General features: G+C 38.4%; 1 protein-coding gene and 1 long non-coding RNA gene across 2 annotated transcripts in view; one reads left to right on the forward strand and one right to left on the reverse strand.

Annotated features, from left to right (window-relative positions):
- Positions 1-15,829, forward strand: part of LOC140480501 (uncharacterized) — a 233,358-nt gene that overhangs the window by 145,871 nt on the left and 71,658 nt on the right. The window lies entirely within an intron of this gene.
- LOC140480502 (uncharacterized) lies at positions 9,349-14,129 on the reverse strand. The gene is made up of 3 exons (XR_011961316.1): positions 14,061-14,129; positions 11,841-11,909; positions 9,349-9,421 (listed from the first exon to the last, which is right to left on the reverse strand). It is a non-coding gene; the product is annotated as an uncharacterized lncRNA (long non-coding RNA).

Here is a 15,829-nt window from a genome sequence, read left to right on the forward strand (position 1 = left end):
TGACAGGGTACAAACAGAGAGTTTGTTTCCCTTGAGAGGAATCTAGGACCAAAGTGTAATCTCAGAATAAGAGGTCACATATTTAAGACAGCTATGAGGAGGAATTTCATCTCTCAGAAGGTAGTGAATCTGTGGAAATGTTTCCCACAGAGTGCAGCCAAGGTTGGGTTGTTAAGTATATTGAAGGCTGAGATGGACAGACTTTTAATCAGTAAGACAATCAAGGGTATGGGGCAAAGGCAGGAAAGTGGAGTTGAGGATTATCAGATTACTCACAATCTCATTAAATGGTATAGCAGATTCACTGGGCTGAATGGACTACTTCTGCTCCTCTGACTTAGGGTCTTATCAGCCAGCGTAGCCTACCTCAATTGGACAGTTTGATGGTTTGGTTATATTTCACCCTAAACACTAAGTGTTTATAACAGCAAATATCCAGGCTGCATATGACTAAGACTATTCATGAACTGACAACATGGAGAAGTACTCCCCCAACTCTGTAAGCATTTGTGCAAAGAAGCAGCTTTAATACAAAAGAGCAATGTAATTGAAGGAGTTTATACCACCAGAGTTTGGAGGATCAATAAATCCTGCCTGGTACCTATCTTACATATATAGCTAGGTTTGTGAATTCTTCAGTTTCCCATTTTTGGCTAATCATAAAATCCCTATAGTGCAGACCGAGGCCCATCGAATCTGCACTGACCCTCCGGACGGTATCCCATCCAGATCAGACCCAGCTCCCCTACCATATCCCTGCAATCACTATGGCTAAACAATTAGCCTGCACATCCCCAGACATAATAGACAATTTAGCACAGTTAATCCATCTAACCTGTAGACCTTTGAACTGTAGGAGGAATCTGAAGCACCCAGTGGAAATCCATGCAGAGAACATGCAAACTACACAGCCAGTCACCGAAGGCTGGAATTGAACCCAGGTCCCTGGCACTGTGAGACAACATTGCTAACCACTGAGCCACTGTGCCATATGTAAGCTGAGATTTTAATGAGTATTTAGCCTGCGACTGGAGAGGTTTGCTAAAGCCAATCCATCTGAAAGATTCTGAGATATTAATGGTAAATCTTTAACCTCCCATTGGTAAACCTATTTGATGCTTCCCACTCAGCTAGGTTCTCCTGCCTACACTTCTAAAATCTCCAGGTGGGCCTAGACAATTCCAACTACTATGTCATTGTAGCATTTTCTGTTCCTGTTTCACAGAATACATCAGGTATGGCCTCAGAATAGTCTGTGAGCTGTGAATTTGTACAGTTTATTTAACTCTTTTCTCAGTGTTTCAGTTTGAGAACAGCAGCAGGGCTTTATACTTAAACATGGTAAAGGTTGGTTTATTACGTTGCTATGGATACAGGAGAGAGGCAGATTGAACTCTTTGATTATTCTCACCATTTTGTGAGCAAATGTGTTTTAAATTTTTTCTCTGTTTTAAAACAGGCTGTCATATTTTTCCCACAAGTTCAAAGGAGAAGGAGACAGGAAGCATTAAACTACTGGCAGTTAACTTAATGTTAGAAGCTATTATTAAAGGTATCTTAGTGGGTACCTATCAAGGTCAGGCAGAGTTAAAATTGATTTGTCAAAGTGAAATCATGCTTAACAAATTCATTGATGTTATTTGAAGATGTAACATATGCTGTGGATCAAGGGGAACTAGTAGACATACTGTACCTAGATTTCTAGAAGGCATTTTATAAAGTGCCATATCAAAGTTTATTGTGGAGAATAAAAGCTCATGGTCTTGAAAATAACATTAACTGGCATGGGTAGAGCAATGGCTAGCTAACAGGAAAGAGAGAATAGGTATAAATTGGCCATTTTCAGATTGGCAAGATGTATTGTGTGGTGTGTCATAGGGATCAGTGCTGGGGCCACAACTTTACCATTTATATAAGTTAATTGGAGGAAGGAATCAAGAGTACAGTTGCCTCATTTGCTGATGGTACCAAGACAGGAAGGAACATACGTCTTCAAGAAGGCATAAGGGATTTAGATTAAAACAAATGGACTATAATGTGAGAAAATGTAGAATTATCCATTTTGGCTGGATGAATAAAACAATGATCAAAATGGTCAGATATTCAGCACTGTGAGTTGCAGAGAGATCTGGATATCCTAGGGCATGAATCACAAATAGGTTAGTGTGCAGGTACAATAATGCAGGAAAGCTAATATAATTTTATTGTTTATTGTGAAGGGAATTGAATGCATAGAAAGATTATACTTCAGTTATACAGGCGTTGTTGACACCATAGCTGGAGTCCTGTGTACAGTATTGGTCTCTGAAAGTGTTGAATTAGTTTTAATGAGTTAAAGATTAATCTTTTTAAATCAATAATAGTAAAAGTAAATGGGAACCACAGTGTACAGAGGTTGGCTAAATGACAGAAACGTACAGATGGGCAAGGCCAAGAAAGCAGGGAGGGTTAAATAGGAAGTAGGAACTATATAAACAGCAAAAACCAAGGAGATATACTGTGGGAAAAGAATAAACTACATTGAGATACTTCGTCAATACAACAATGGGAATTGGCTTAAAACGTAAACAAAAAATAAAGCTTTTAAAACAACTCATTACCTGTTTCACATTTTATGGACCACACAACAGGACTGCTCAAAGTTGCTAAAGTAAAACATGCTACAGCTAAAATATGTTCTTTTTTCATTATTCATTCATGAGATGAGGGTGTCACTGGCTAGGCAGCATTTATTGCCCATACCTAATTTGTCCAGAGGGCAGTTAAGAGTCAACCGCATTGCTGTGGGTTTGGAGTCACATGTTGGTCAGACCAGGTAATGATGGCAGTTTCCTTCCCTAAAGGACATTAGTGAACCAGACAGATATTTCTGACAATTGATTCATGGTCATCATTAGACTCTTAATTTCAGATATTTATTGAATTGAAATTCCACCACCTGTCATGGCAGGATTTGAACTCGGGGCTCCAGAATGTTGTCTGGATATCAGGATTAACACTCCAGCAGTAATACCACGAGCCATCTCCCGCCCTAAAACACAGAGACCAAAATTTAAAGTAGGGATGGATAAAAAGTACATGTAAAGATTAACTTGAGATCAGTCTCTGTTTCTGTTGCAGACTTGGTCTGTTTGTCAATTGCTTTTCCTGAGGTTAAAGGATTGAAAACTTGATGTCAGAGTTCAACCACTGTGACAGCTTCTGTAGTCAAATAGTTGGAGTTTGCTCATAGAAATGGATTCCATTGGTAGTAATGGAGAAAAATATTCTTCTTTCTCACTAGTTCAGTGGCTATGGCACTTGTAGGTTCTCTGGGCTGTTTAAGCAGAACAACAGTTGATTTCTGAAACTATTCTTCTTGTGTTTCCTTTGGATGAAAACTCTTTACAGTGTCTCTCAGAGTCCTTTCTGCTGAGTTGCATTCAAAGTGGTGTCTTATAATCCGCCTTATTTAAATTAAGTTTGCTTCTATGGTAAGCATGGTGGCTCAGTGGTTCGCACTGTTGCCTCACAGCATCAGGAACCTGGGTTTGTTTCCAACCATGGGTGACTGTCTATGTGGAGTTTGCACATTCTCCCCTTCCTCCAGGTGTTCCGGTTTCCTTCCACAATCCAAGGATGTGCAGGTTAAGTGAATTGGCCACGCTAAATTGCCCATAGTGTTCAGGGATGTGTAGGTTATCTGCATTGGTCAGGGGCTGGTGGTGGGGTGGGGGGTGGTGGGGGGGGGTGGGGGGGGGGTTGCTCTTAGGAAGGTTGGTGTGGACTTGTTGGGCCAAAGAGCCTGTTTCCACATTGTAGGGATTCTAGTAACTTTGGTAAATATTTGTTCCACCAGGCAAAGAAATTAATTAAAATGGAATTCCCTGTAATATCCTTCCAGCCTCCTGTTCTCTCAGAAGTTTTAAATGCTGCCATCACTAGATGGATCCATTGTGCTGTCCAAGGGTTAACTGAATTCAAAATTTCTTCCTTTGGATTGATGTAGATTAGCCTATCTGCTTTTCACAGCAATGAATCAACAAGAGCTTTTTTTGTGACTTCTAGAAGCATTTTGTAGACAGATTATCCTTTTTAAAATATATAGTATTATAATTATATGGTCATGATAGTAGTCTGAACTCTAAGGCTTTGTTTTTCATGTTTTCTAACTACCTCTGCCTTGTAAATGGTCTCATTTATGACAAATTATTTATGTTTATTATGTTCATTATACAGTTTCTGTTGGTGATCCTGGTACTCTTTGTTCTTAATAACATTCCACCTGTTTTTTGTTCAGCTATTAAGTTGGTTTTACATTTTTTTGATGTTGCTGCCATTTTTGTTGGCTTCAGTGTGGTTGTGTCATGTGAACATTTTATTGCACAAAATGAGGACTCACAGTCTATGGGATAACACACTGGCATGGATTGGTTAGCTAAGAGGAAACTGAGGATCGGCATAATTAGGTCATTTTCCCATTGGAAAGATGTAATGAGTGGTGTACTGCACCAATGACTTGAATGAAGGAATCAAATGCATTATTGCAAAATGCAAATTGATACAGATGAAGCGAGTGGACAGAAGTTTGGTAAATGGAGTGTATTGTGAGAAAATATGAACTTGTTCACTTTAACAGAAAGCACTGAAAAGCAGCATATTATTTAAATAGAGAGAGCTTCTAGAACTTTGAAGCATGGAGGGATCTCAGTGTTCTGGTACGTGAATCATAAAATGCTAGTATGCAGGCACAGCAAATAAATTGGAAAAGAAGTGGAATGTTGGTTTTTGTGAGGAAAATGGAATGTAAAAGTGGGGATGTTCCTCGACAACCCTACAGGGTATTGGTGGGACAATATCTGGACCACTTTGAATAGTTTTGATTGGCATATGTAGGAAAGGAGACAACTGCATTAGAAGCAGTTCAGAGAATGTTTATTTGACTAATTTCTGGATGAGATGATCCTTCTAAGTGGAAAGGTTGAATAGGTTAGGTCTGCATCCATGAGGGTCCAGAAGATTGACAGGCTATCTTTTTGAAACTTATAGAGTCCTGAGGCATCTTGATACTTGAAGGGATGTTTCACCTTGCAGGAGAGACACGAACTAGAAGACTCAGGTTAAAAATAAAGAAGTTTCCCATTTAAGATGAAGATGAGATTCTTTCATTCTCTCAGAGGGTTGTTAGCCTGTGGAACTCTTTTCATAGAAAATAATAGAGGCAGGGTCACTGTATGGCTTTAAGGCAGAGGTAGATCAGCAGCAAGGGAGTCAAGCAGCATTGGGTGGGCAGGCAAGTGAAGTTGAGGCCACAATTAGTTCCCCCATGACTTTAACAATCAGAGAAGAAGGCTTCAGGAAACAAATGGCCTATTCCGGCATGAAAAACATTAAGACTTAACAAATCCAGCCATTCTTCATAGGATTTTTGTTGGTTTTGGTACAAATTTCCTCAGTTGTATTTTGTGCACAATCATTACATTTTGGTTTCTAGAATGTTCAGCTTAGACCTTTCAATGAGCATTGTGGGCTCAGTCATCATCTTGTATGAGGTTATCACTGAATTTTCAGCTTTGGCTTATTAACAGTTAGCAATAACTCTTCATTAGACAACAAACATTTTTGTACAGATGTTGAGATGATAAATCATATTGTGTTTTAATTATTTTCGGCTCTCTTGAGAGCTAAATTTGTGATGAGTTATGGTTTTATGAAATGTTTGTGCTTTGTTTTGACTACTTCAGGTTGGGTGATAAATTACTGTCAGCCAAAGAAGAAGGTGTTTTCACTTTCTGGGTCTCCTCACAACAGTTCCCTGAATCCCCTTTGACTCATCTTCCTTGCAGCCAATCCTACTGCTTCTGGAAGGAATTCCAATATTAAAATAAGGTCTGGCTAGGCCTCATCATCTTCCAAACTTCTGAGTACAGTGTCCATTTTGGCCCTCCCCTTACTTGCCTTGCCCTGAGGTAAAATCAACTTCATAAAATGTATAGCATTGATGAAGAAAAGAAGCATGGAATACAGGAAGTGAGAAAATCATGTCAACTGTTGATGTGCTAACTCTGAAATTGCAGTGATGTTCAGGGTAGATGCTTGATGCTAAGGTATGTAATCTGGTTAAAGCAATGCAAGCAACAACATTCCCCAAAATACTTAACAGGTATTACTTTCATAATTGTAACTGTCACTGTGATTCCTTTTGTTTTTATACAAAGTTATCATTTCCTCATGAAGAACCCAGGTCGGATCAAATTAAGTTGTTATAACAGAATAGTGCTTTTTTATTGGAATGTATTTTGTAATTGTTAAATCAAAAATATATTTTGAAAAATAAGTTCAGGTGAAAAAAAACTAGATTACTGGAGTTAACTTCCAGTTTTTGGATGTCATCCCATTTAATCTTTGAACACCATAGACACTCTTTAATATTATAAGAAAGTGCATAATAAGTTTGGAAAATGTTTACTGAATGCTGTGAAATTTCACAGCAGCCAGTCAAAGGAATTGAAAAGCAACACTGAATAACAATGTTTTATTAAAATTGAATGAGGTGCAACAGTTTTTTCCTAAGCCATCAGGCTCCTTAAAACAGTATGATTGGACTCTTTCCCATTTGAAATTCTTTGCACGACTTCGAATTGCTGCTAGAAAAAAAATGTCTATTATTTATCATTCTTCTATTACACTGTCTCTTGCGTGTTTTGCACTTCTTATGCACTTTATGCCATGTACGACTGTGTAGTTTGTGCTGTCCATGTAGCACCCTTGCTCCTGGGGGAGCGCTGTCTCAATTTTACTGTATTAGTTGTATATGGTAGAAAAGACAAACAAAAGGTCACTCTGCTCTACAATACTCTAAATTCCATTGCTGTGCAAAAAAATCCACAATCTTCTACCAATTCAATTTGATCTCTAGAAAATCACAACCCTTGTGGGCCATAATAATGGAAAGCTGGCATGGAATTGTGCATTCAAACCTGTGAGCCACTGGTGTTAGCTGTTGCATGAGACTCATTAAAGCATTGGTTTAATGTTCATAAACAATGATCTGCACATCTGTCATGATATAAACTTTATATTCTTAAACCAAGAAGTCAAATTAAACAGGATTATCTTCTAATATCTCCTTAAAGGAGCACGGGAACAAAAATCATATAATCAAAAAAAACATACAAAACTAAAGTAGAATGCCATTCAATGATAATGCACTCCAGCACCTAAAATCCCATTGCGCACAAAAGGCTTAAAATATGTGTGCTCCCTCTCCATGGATACTAAGGCAGGATGTATCCATGGAGGTAAGGCAGGATACCTGCTTCAATGAAATCCCTTCTATCTGCTGTCCATTAGTGTTTTAGTGTTTGTCTGCAGATCATGATGAAGTTATATCTCTCGCCTCTCTTTGAATGTATGTATGTACATATTTTCATGTGCTTGGCAGGATGAATGAAAGTTACTTGTTAAAAATCCTTAGTGTAGATTGTTTTCTCAGAAATGGTGCAGAATGTTCTAAAAAGGAGATGGCCCAGCAGGAGGTCATTGTACACATTGGAACCAACAACATAGGAAGGGAAAAGGATGAACTTCTGCAGGCAGAAAACAGTAAGTTAGGCAGGAATTTAAAAAGGAGGTCCTCGAGGGTAGTAATATTTAGATTACTCCCAGTGATATGAGCTAGTGAGGGTAGGAACAGGAGGACAGAGCAGATGAATGCGTGGCTGAGGAGCTGGTGCAGAGGAAAAGGGTTCATATTTTTGGATCACTCAAATCTCTTCTATGATAAAAGTGGCCTGTAAAAGAAGGATGGATTTCACCTGAACTGGAAGGGGACTAATATACTAGCAGGGAGCAGCAAGAGCTGCTCTGGAGGATTTAAACAAATAAGGTGGCAGGGTGAGACCCAGGGATATAGTGAGGAAAGAGATAAATCTGAGGCAGGTACAGTTGAGAAAAGAAGCAAGTCAAACAGTCAGGGCAGGCAGCAACAAAGCAGAGAATAAGGTAGGACTGATAAATTAAACTGCATTTACTTCAATACAAGTGGCCTAACAGGGAAGCAGATGAGCTCAGGGCATGGGTGGGAACATGGGACTGGGATATTATAGCAATTACAGAAACGTGACTCAGGGATGGACAGGACTGGCAGCTTAATGTTCCAGGATACAAATGCTATAGGAAGGATAGAAGGGGAGGCAAGAGAGGAGGGGGAGTGGTGTTTTTAATAAAGGATAGTGTTACAGCTGTACTGAGGGAGGATATTCCTGCAAATACATCTAGGGACGTTATTTGGGTGGAACTGAGAAATAAGAAAGGGATGTTCACTTTATTGGTATTGTATTATAGACCCCTAATAGTCAGAGGGAAATTAAGAAACAAATTTGTAAAGGAGATCAACACAAGCAGCTTGGGGCTGCAAGAGGAAGCAGGCCCTGCCAGAAAGAAACTAGGAGAAAGAATTGTTTCACAAGTAAAGCAGGAGTAGGAATGACTGAAAAGGCAAGCAATCCTGGTGAAAACAAATGGCTTAGAGGAACTGGAAACTGAGACATAGCTGGTGGAGCTAGCTCTTTCCAAGTTAAGATGTTTGAACTCAACCTCAGAGCTCAGACCTCAATATAAAAATGTGAAAAGTTGAAAATGTAAAGAAATATAAATAGCTTTGTTCCTTTGTTATTTCTATCTTTCTTCCTTCCTTCCTTTAGCAAAATGAGTCAGTTCAGATTTCCTCAAAATGTGTAGTCTGAGAAGGATGGAAAAATGTGTGTAAAGGAGAGGACAAAAAGCATATATTAAACCTTCATCTTCATCTTAGACATGCCTTTGAGATTAAGGGTGACTTGCTTCTACTGCAATTTGGTGAGGGAGTCAGTTGGAAGAATACCTTAGTTTTTAGGGTGTTTAATACAAAGTTCATTTTCTAATGTGCTTTAGACAAGGAGTCAGCAATGGCTTGAAACTCAATTTTCTCACGAGTGAGTGCACACATGAGCACCACCCTTATATTGAAATGGTGGACTGATGGACCAGTGGTTATGGTTTTGGACTGAAGGTCATCGAGATTGAACAGTTTCCAATCTGATTTGCAGATTATCTCCATGCCTGTGGATAATTTGCTGTCCATGAGTTCACACTATTGCAGTGGGACAAATAGAAAAGGGAGGTGATGCAGTAGCACAGTCTTGTTTAACTCCAGTCTTCACAAAATAGAAACTACATGTTGGATAATACATTGATATTGCAACACAATCGTGGTGCCACTGATTTGAACAGTGTGTGACCTGAATTACAAAATCAAGAAAGGTGAAGTAATTATGGCAAACAGGAAGTACATGCTATTCATCTATTATCAATAAATGGATGGTGACTTTACCTTTTCACCTTGCAAACCAATTCCTGTCATGCCTGTAAGTCCTTGTGGTCCCGGAGGTCCAATATCACCCTGAGAAAACAGCATGTAAATCTATCACAGTTTTACCTCAAACTTCCCAGACCATTCAAAAACTAAAGGAGTTAAATATTTTCACATGTTAGGTTGAATTTTGTCACCTGAATATAGCCAGACACAAACCATTAGCAATCTATGTCTACACAGTGAGTGTTCATTTTCTTCATCCATCGTTGTGGTAGTTTGGATTTTTCATTGAAAATTTGGTGATAAATTTTTGCTTGATGTTTGAAGTCTTCATTTTTTGATCAGTTAATCATGCGGTATAATTTGTAATCTTTCCAGCTTCTCTCACTTAATCGTGATGTTGCTCGATCTGACAAGTCAATTACAGTATGCATTTACCTCACATACTGTGAGCAATCATGATTGCATTGCCCACAACACATCATCCTTTGAAATCATCCTTTGAAAATGAGGTCATAAAGCTAATTTCATGCACTATGTTTTGTATATGCATTATGCAGTGAAATCCATTTCTAGCATTTGATGAGAATGTAACCTCTAGGGTTCTTTCAGTTCCAAGGCTGATACAAAATGTTAGCAACATTCAGCTCTGCCCGACAATAGATTAGGGACTTATTGCAAGATTCTCAACAGGCTACTCAGGATCACTGGGGGGAGGGCGTCACAGAAGAGGCGTTCAAAACAATTACAGGCAGTGAAATGAAGATGTGAGAAATGTAGACCCCAAGTTACAAAATGTTGCGGTTAGGTCCATTGCTGAGAGGGCAGTTGGACTACACAGATTCTGTGCCGAAGAGAGGAGTCAAGACCATTGGACAGCTCTTATGTTGGTAGAACTCAGAAGTAGTTCGGAGAACTCAGAAGTAGGTAAGTTTTGCAGTCAGGGCTCAGAGGAAGTCCTATGAGGGGAATTGAGAAGGTCACTAGCTATGTCTTGGAGGGAGCTAAGAGGAGCTTAGAAAAAGCCTGTGTGCAATGGCACTTTGGTGCAGCTAAAAGAATATGGTTGATGAGATCACAAGCATTATTTGCTTGGTGCATTTGAACAAGACTGGAGATTGGAGGAAACCTCAGGAGCAGCACTGACATGTGAAGCTACCTGTCACTGAAGAGAACAGTGTTTTTTTTTATTCAGTTGAAGGATACTGGCATCAATGGCTGCGCTAGCATTTATTGCCCGTCGCTAGTATCCCATGAGAAAGGAGCGGTGAGCTGCCTTGTTATGTTGAGAATGCGTAGTTTTGGAGTCCAGGTGAACATAATATTTTACTAGATATTTTACTAGAATGGGAGCATTCATTGAGGCTGTCCATGACAGAACAGCTCTTGTGAAGGAGTTTCAAGAACAGATTGGCGAAAGTGAAGAATTGTAGTTCCTTGTGAAATTAAGTGAGATTTGATGACACATCCCATCATTAATATCTGGGAAGAATTTGCTGTGAAATCCATGGGATCAGTCTTGATTTGCTGTTTAATGTGCATTGAGAGAGGTTAGATCACATTTATTACCCACACTTACCACATGTTACTTCTAGGTGGTAGAAATGAGGTGCACTTGGAGCTTGATTATATTACATTTTCAACTGTGTATCGTAAATTAATTGTTGCTTGTTTAAACTATTGGATCTTGTAGCAATATTCTCTTAGTATGACCCCTGAATTTCACACTTTGTCAACTTTAAAAATAAAAGCTATTGGTCTCAGTACAGATCATAACTTAAATTGAGTGGTCTAGCCTAGGATCATATTAATAGAAAACTGCTGACCAACGGACTCAAGGTGGCTAAACTTTTGCTCCTGGCTGCTGGCCAGTTGCTACTTTTCACCTGTTTTTGGCAGGAGACTGACTGACAACATGGTCATAAAGCCTGGAAATTCAAATATCCCAGAATCACAAACTCGGGAAGGAATGTGTTTAGCATTTGTATTCACCTGGAACCTATTGGGTGCCAACATGTACCAAGTGTTAGAATGCTGCTGAAAAATGAGAAATGAGATAAATTTTGTCCCAAAACATTCAAATCAACAACTGTTGTCTAATAGTATTTAGGAAAGGTATTCTTGATTTGTTTTAGTTCTTAGTCCAGAAGTATTTCCACCACTCCTGGTGTTTGTCTTGGATGAGATTAAATCAGTAAAATAAAACAAAAGAACTGCGCCCATTGGAGATCTGGAACAAACAAGAACAGAAATTGCTGGAGAAACTCAGGAGGTCTGCAGAGGGTAACAAGAATTAAGGTGACTCTTTTTTCTGAAGATTCTCCATGGATGTTGCTGGCTTTCTTCAGCAATTTCTGTTTTTGCTTGTTAAATCAGTAGTGAATTTGATCCTATAAGCATCCTGATCAGTATGACACTACAATGTATGTTAACCTAGAGACGCCTTGAGAGTTCTTATCTGGCTTTTTGAAACAATGATAAGAAAGGCTTGATGGTTTTTTTCTACCTTGACACCTTTAATCCCAATTCCAGTTGGTCCACGCGAGCCTTTAGGGCCTGTGTAGCCTATGTGGCCCTATAAAGAAAATAAGGTATTTACAAAACCATTAAATAAAAGCAAAACATATATCATCAGTATTAATCAGTGATTGATTTCTATCTGACAATAGGGTTGCCAACCCTTCAACATTGTGCTGGTGTCTTTAAAAATTAAAGATTAATTGCCTGGACACTACTTCAAACGACAGAGGTAAAGCACCAAAACAGCATTAAAAACATGTGGCTTTTTCAAATAAGTTCTCTGGAAAATGTTAATTTATGAGTTATTTGAAATATTTGAGATGGAATATTAAAGGTCTTTAATGGGATAGGATGTTAGGAGATGAGACGTCATCTGATGAAAACTTCAGAACTCTGTTAATGAACATTAATTCTACCCAACTTTGTGGTAGATGTGATTTGAAACAGGTTATTTTGCTATCTCTCTTTCTTGCTGTCCTCAGCAAAATGAGTCAGTTTGATTTTCCATAATTAAACAAGCAAAGAAATTTATATTTGACTACTGTACAAAGTTTAACATCATATCCTAAAGTCACAATTATCAGAACTGAGTTTTGATTGTGGTATCTATCCACATTGCAACAAGAAGTCTTCAGCAGATCTAAACTATTAACTAGTAGCCTGAAATATTCCATTCATATTGTGTCCTGGATGCAGTTCATACTAACCTGATCTCAATGTCAATTTCTTTAGAATATGGAGTCCAAATTGACTTAAAATAAATTAACATATTGATGACAATTGTTATAGAATTCCCAACTCCAGTAATTTATGAAAATATAAAAGGTTTATTTGCAAGGTGTATTTCCATACTTTGATTCTTACTTCTGTTTGTAATGTTGTAAGTTGGGTGCAACAATGTTTCAATATTAAAGCTCTTAAAAAAGAAAGAAAAATACATTGTAATATCCCAGATGAACTCAGTATTGAATTGTTGTTAATGTTTCTGAAATCTTGGTAACTGGCCTCAAGTTCAACTAAAATTGTACAACCTGTCTGTGAAAGAGGAATGGGACATCAATAATAACCAAAATACAAAACAAGATTAAGGAAAAAATAATGGAGAATGCAAATAACTGTGAGAAATAGTTGAAATTCTGGAGCGCATCCAGTAAAAAGAATCCTTCTTTTCCACATGAACAGGGATTTATTATTTTAAACTTCTGTGTTTCCAATTAGGCTCATGTATGCTATTAATATATTTTGCAGCTTCTGGAATATTATTTTATAAACACAATTCCCTTTCTACTCGACAAAACTCATTTTTGTCCCTAAGTACATGAGGCAAAAGAGGCCAGTGAGCTTTCTGTTATGTTTATGCCCTCCCAAGCCTTGTGTTTTTCACCTGTTTTAAAGCCATCAGTCATCTCCTGTAGACAGAAAGTGTGGTCTGTAAAATTTAAAATCAAATGTCATGAAGAATACTGAACGCCAAAAGACGCACAACTACTTTATTTGCTTATTGCAAGCAGATGATTGTTTTTTCCTCCCAACCTTCCCCATTGATAATTCACGGGTGGAGAAGTAACTGATTGATCTTTTGAAGTGTGTTTCTGCATTAAATCGCTTGTGTTTAGAAATACTATGGCAAATGTATATTTGCTTGGTCTGAATTGTCATCATGAATTCATAAAATCAGCACAGAAGGAGGATCATTTCAGGTTAATTGTTGTGCAAATTTAATATTCAATTTTTCTCAGTATCTAACTGTAATTCTCTATGTGACAATTAATGACAATCAACATTTGAGTGGGTTCATTTTCAATTTCCTCAACTTCTTCTAAATGAAATGAATTATCCTTGAGTACAGTTCCAAGAGCTCTGGCAACAAAATATTCATGCACAATGTGTGAATTAAATCATGAGTATTAGTGGTCTACTTGACAACAGGGGACATTACAAACTAAACTTAACTTTTGCCTGCCACAAATTACACTTTCCAATAATTGGACAATAATCAAGAGTAGGAAATTTGGCCAATACCATCATCCTAAACCTGGAAGCACTGAAATCGTATGTTCATTGTCCCAGTGAGATTGAAGAACTGATAGCTTGTAACTGGGCTCTCTCTGCTCAGCACAGCTCCCTATCATACTCTTCAACATATTTGGTCGCCAACAAAAAAGGATGCTTTCAGTGATTTTTTGAAATTAAATTAATTTCTTACCTTTGGACCAGGAGCACCTTGGCCTGGTTGTCCTTTTTCACCCTTTACTCCAGGGTCTCCTCTGGCACCCTATGATAAAGGACAAGATATAAAAGAGATATGACACATCCCTTGTTACCAGCTACAATAATATTGTAGGTATCCCTGTCCAGTCCTATCTTTTCCAGAAATGGCAAATGAAACTGATAATGTTGCTACAACTGTTGTATTTTCATCACAGGTCTTGTCAATCATGTCACAATTACTAACTTTAGCTATTGATAATATTTTAATAAGGTTTAGCATATTGATATCTCAGGTTCACATGAACCTGCAGACACCAGAGCTTAGAAGAATGAGAGGGGTTCTATTTGAAACATATAACACTCTAACAGACTGGGGGAGACTGAGGGGTGACCTTATAGAGGTTTACAAAATTATGAGGGGCATGGATAGGATAAATAGACAAAGTCTTTTCCCTGGGATTGGGGAGTCCAGAATTAGAGGGCATAGGTTTAGGGTGAGAGGGGATAGATATAAAAGAGACCTAAGGGGCAAATTTTTCACACAGAGGGTGGTATGTGTATGGAATGAGCTGCCAGAGGACGTGGTGGAGGCTGGTGAAATTGCAACATTTGAAAGGCATTTGGATGGGTATATGAATAGGAAGGGTTTGGTGGGATATGGGCTGGGTGCTGGCAGGTGGGACTAGATTGGGTTGGGATATCTGGTCGGCATGGATGGGTTGGATTGAAGGGTCTGTTTCTATGCTGTACATCTCTATGACTCTATGACTAAGTCACTGATTACATTCAAGTGAAAGCTAGATAATCTTTTCGATTTTAAAGGCATCAAGGGGTATGGGGAGAAAGTGAAAATATTGCATTAAGACAGAGAATCAGCTATGACTATGTACAATAGCACTGCAGGCTTGAATTGCGTACTTCTGCCCTTAGTTTCGATGTTTGTATTTATGAAGTTCTGAGCCTAAACTTATGAACTTCAGGATAAGGCTTGGGATGTATCTGGTCATTTTAACCTGTTCATCACTAACATTTACTTTTCTAGTCAAAGAAATTCAAGTTATTATCACTCACTCTCATGAGTTATCCATAATTCCCAAACAGCATTGTTTGCATCTTCTATATTCTCAATAGAATGGAGAGTAAAATGGATAGCTCTCGAAATCAGGCAAAAGGATCAAGTTGCTAATCATGCTAGAGAGAGTGAGAGCTTCTTTATGGCTACTGAAAGTTAACCTGTGCTATTCAAGCCACATTGCACATTTTGTGTGCCTGGAGTAAAGGCGAGAGTTGGCCACAGAATAACTGAAGCAGAAACAGAAGTTGGTGGAAAAGCTCAGCAGGTCTGGCAGCATCTGTGAAGAGAAATCAAAATTAATGTTTTGTGTCCAGTCACCCTTCCTCAGAACTGATGATGGCTAAGAAAATGTTGGTTTATATGCAGAAGATAAGATTGGGGAAGGGGTAAGGAGTAAACAAGTATGGCTGGTACACCATCAGTTGCGAGGAAAATCATTTTCTTGATTTTCTCAAGCATGTACCTTTGACTGCATTATAGATATCCTCACCTCTGGTTCTCTCTTCTTGGTGTAAAAAGGAGAGAAGAGCTTCTTTAATTGTTATGTCTTTAAAAATCATACACACAAAAACAATCAGCTGAGCTGTGTGGGAATAGAGCCCAAAGAGAGACAAGAATAGTTGGACAGACAAAGGAGTCAATAATGCTCTGGCTAGGAGGGTGAACAGCTGTTAATGGCGACTGTTTGT

The sequence above is a fragment of the Chiloscyllium punctatum genome, chromosome 8 (assembly GCF_047496795.1).
Source record: "Chiloscyllium punctatum isolate Juve2018m chromosome 8, sChiPun1.3, whole genome shotgun sequence".
Lineage (NCBI taxonomy): Eukaryota > Metazoa > Chordata > Chondrichthyes > Orectolobiformes > Hemiscylliidae > Chiloscyllium > Chiloscyllium punctatum.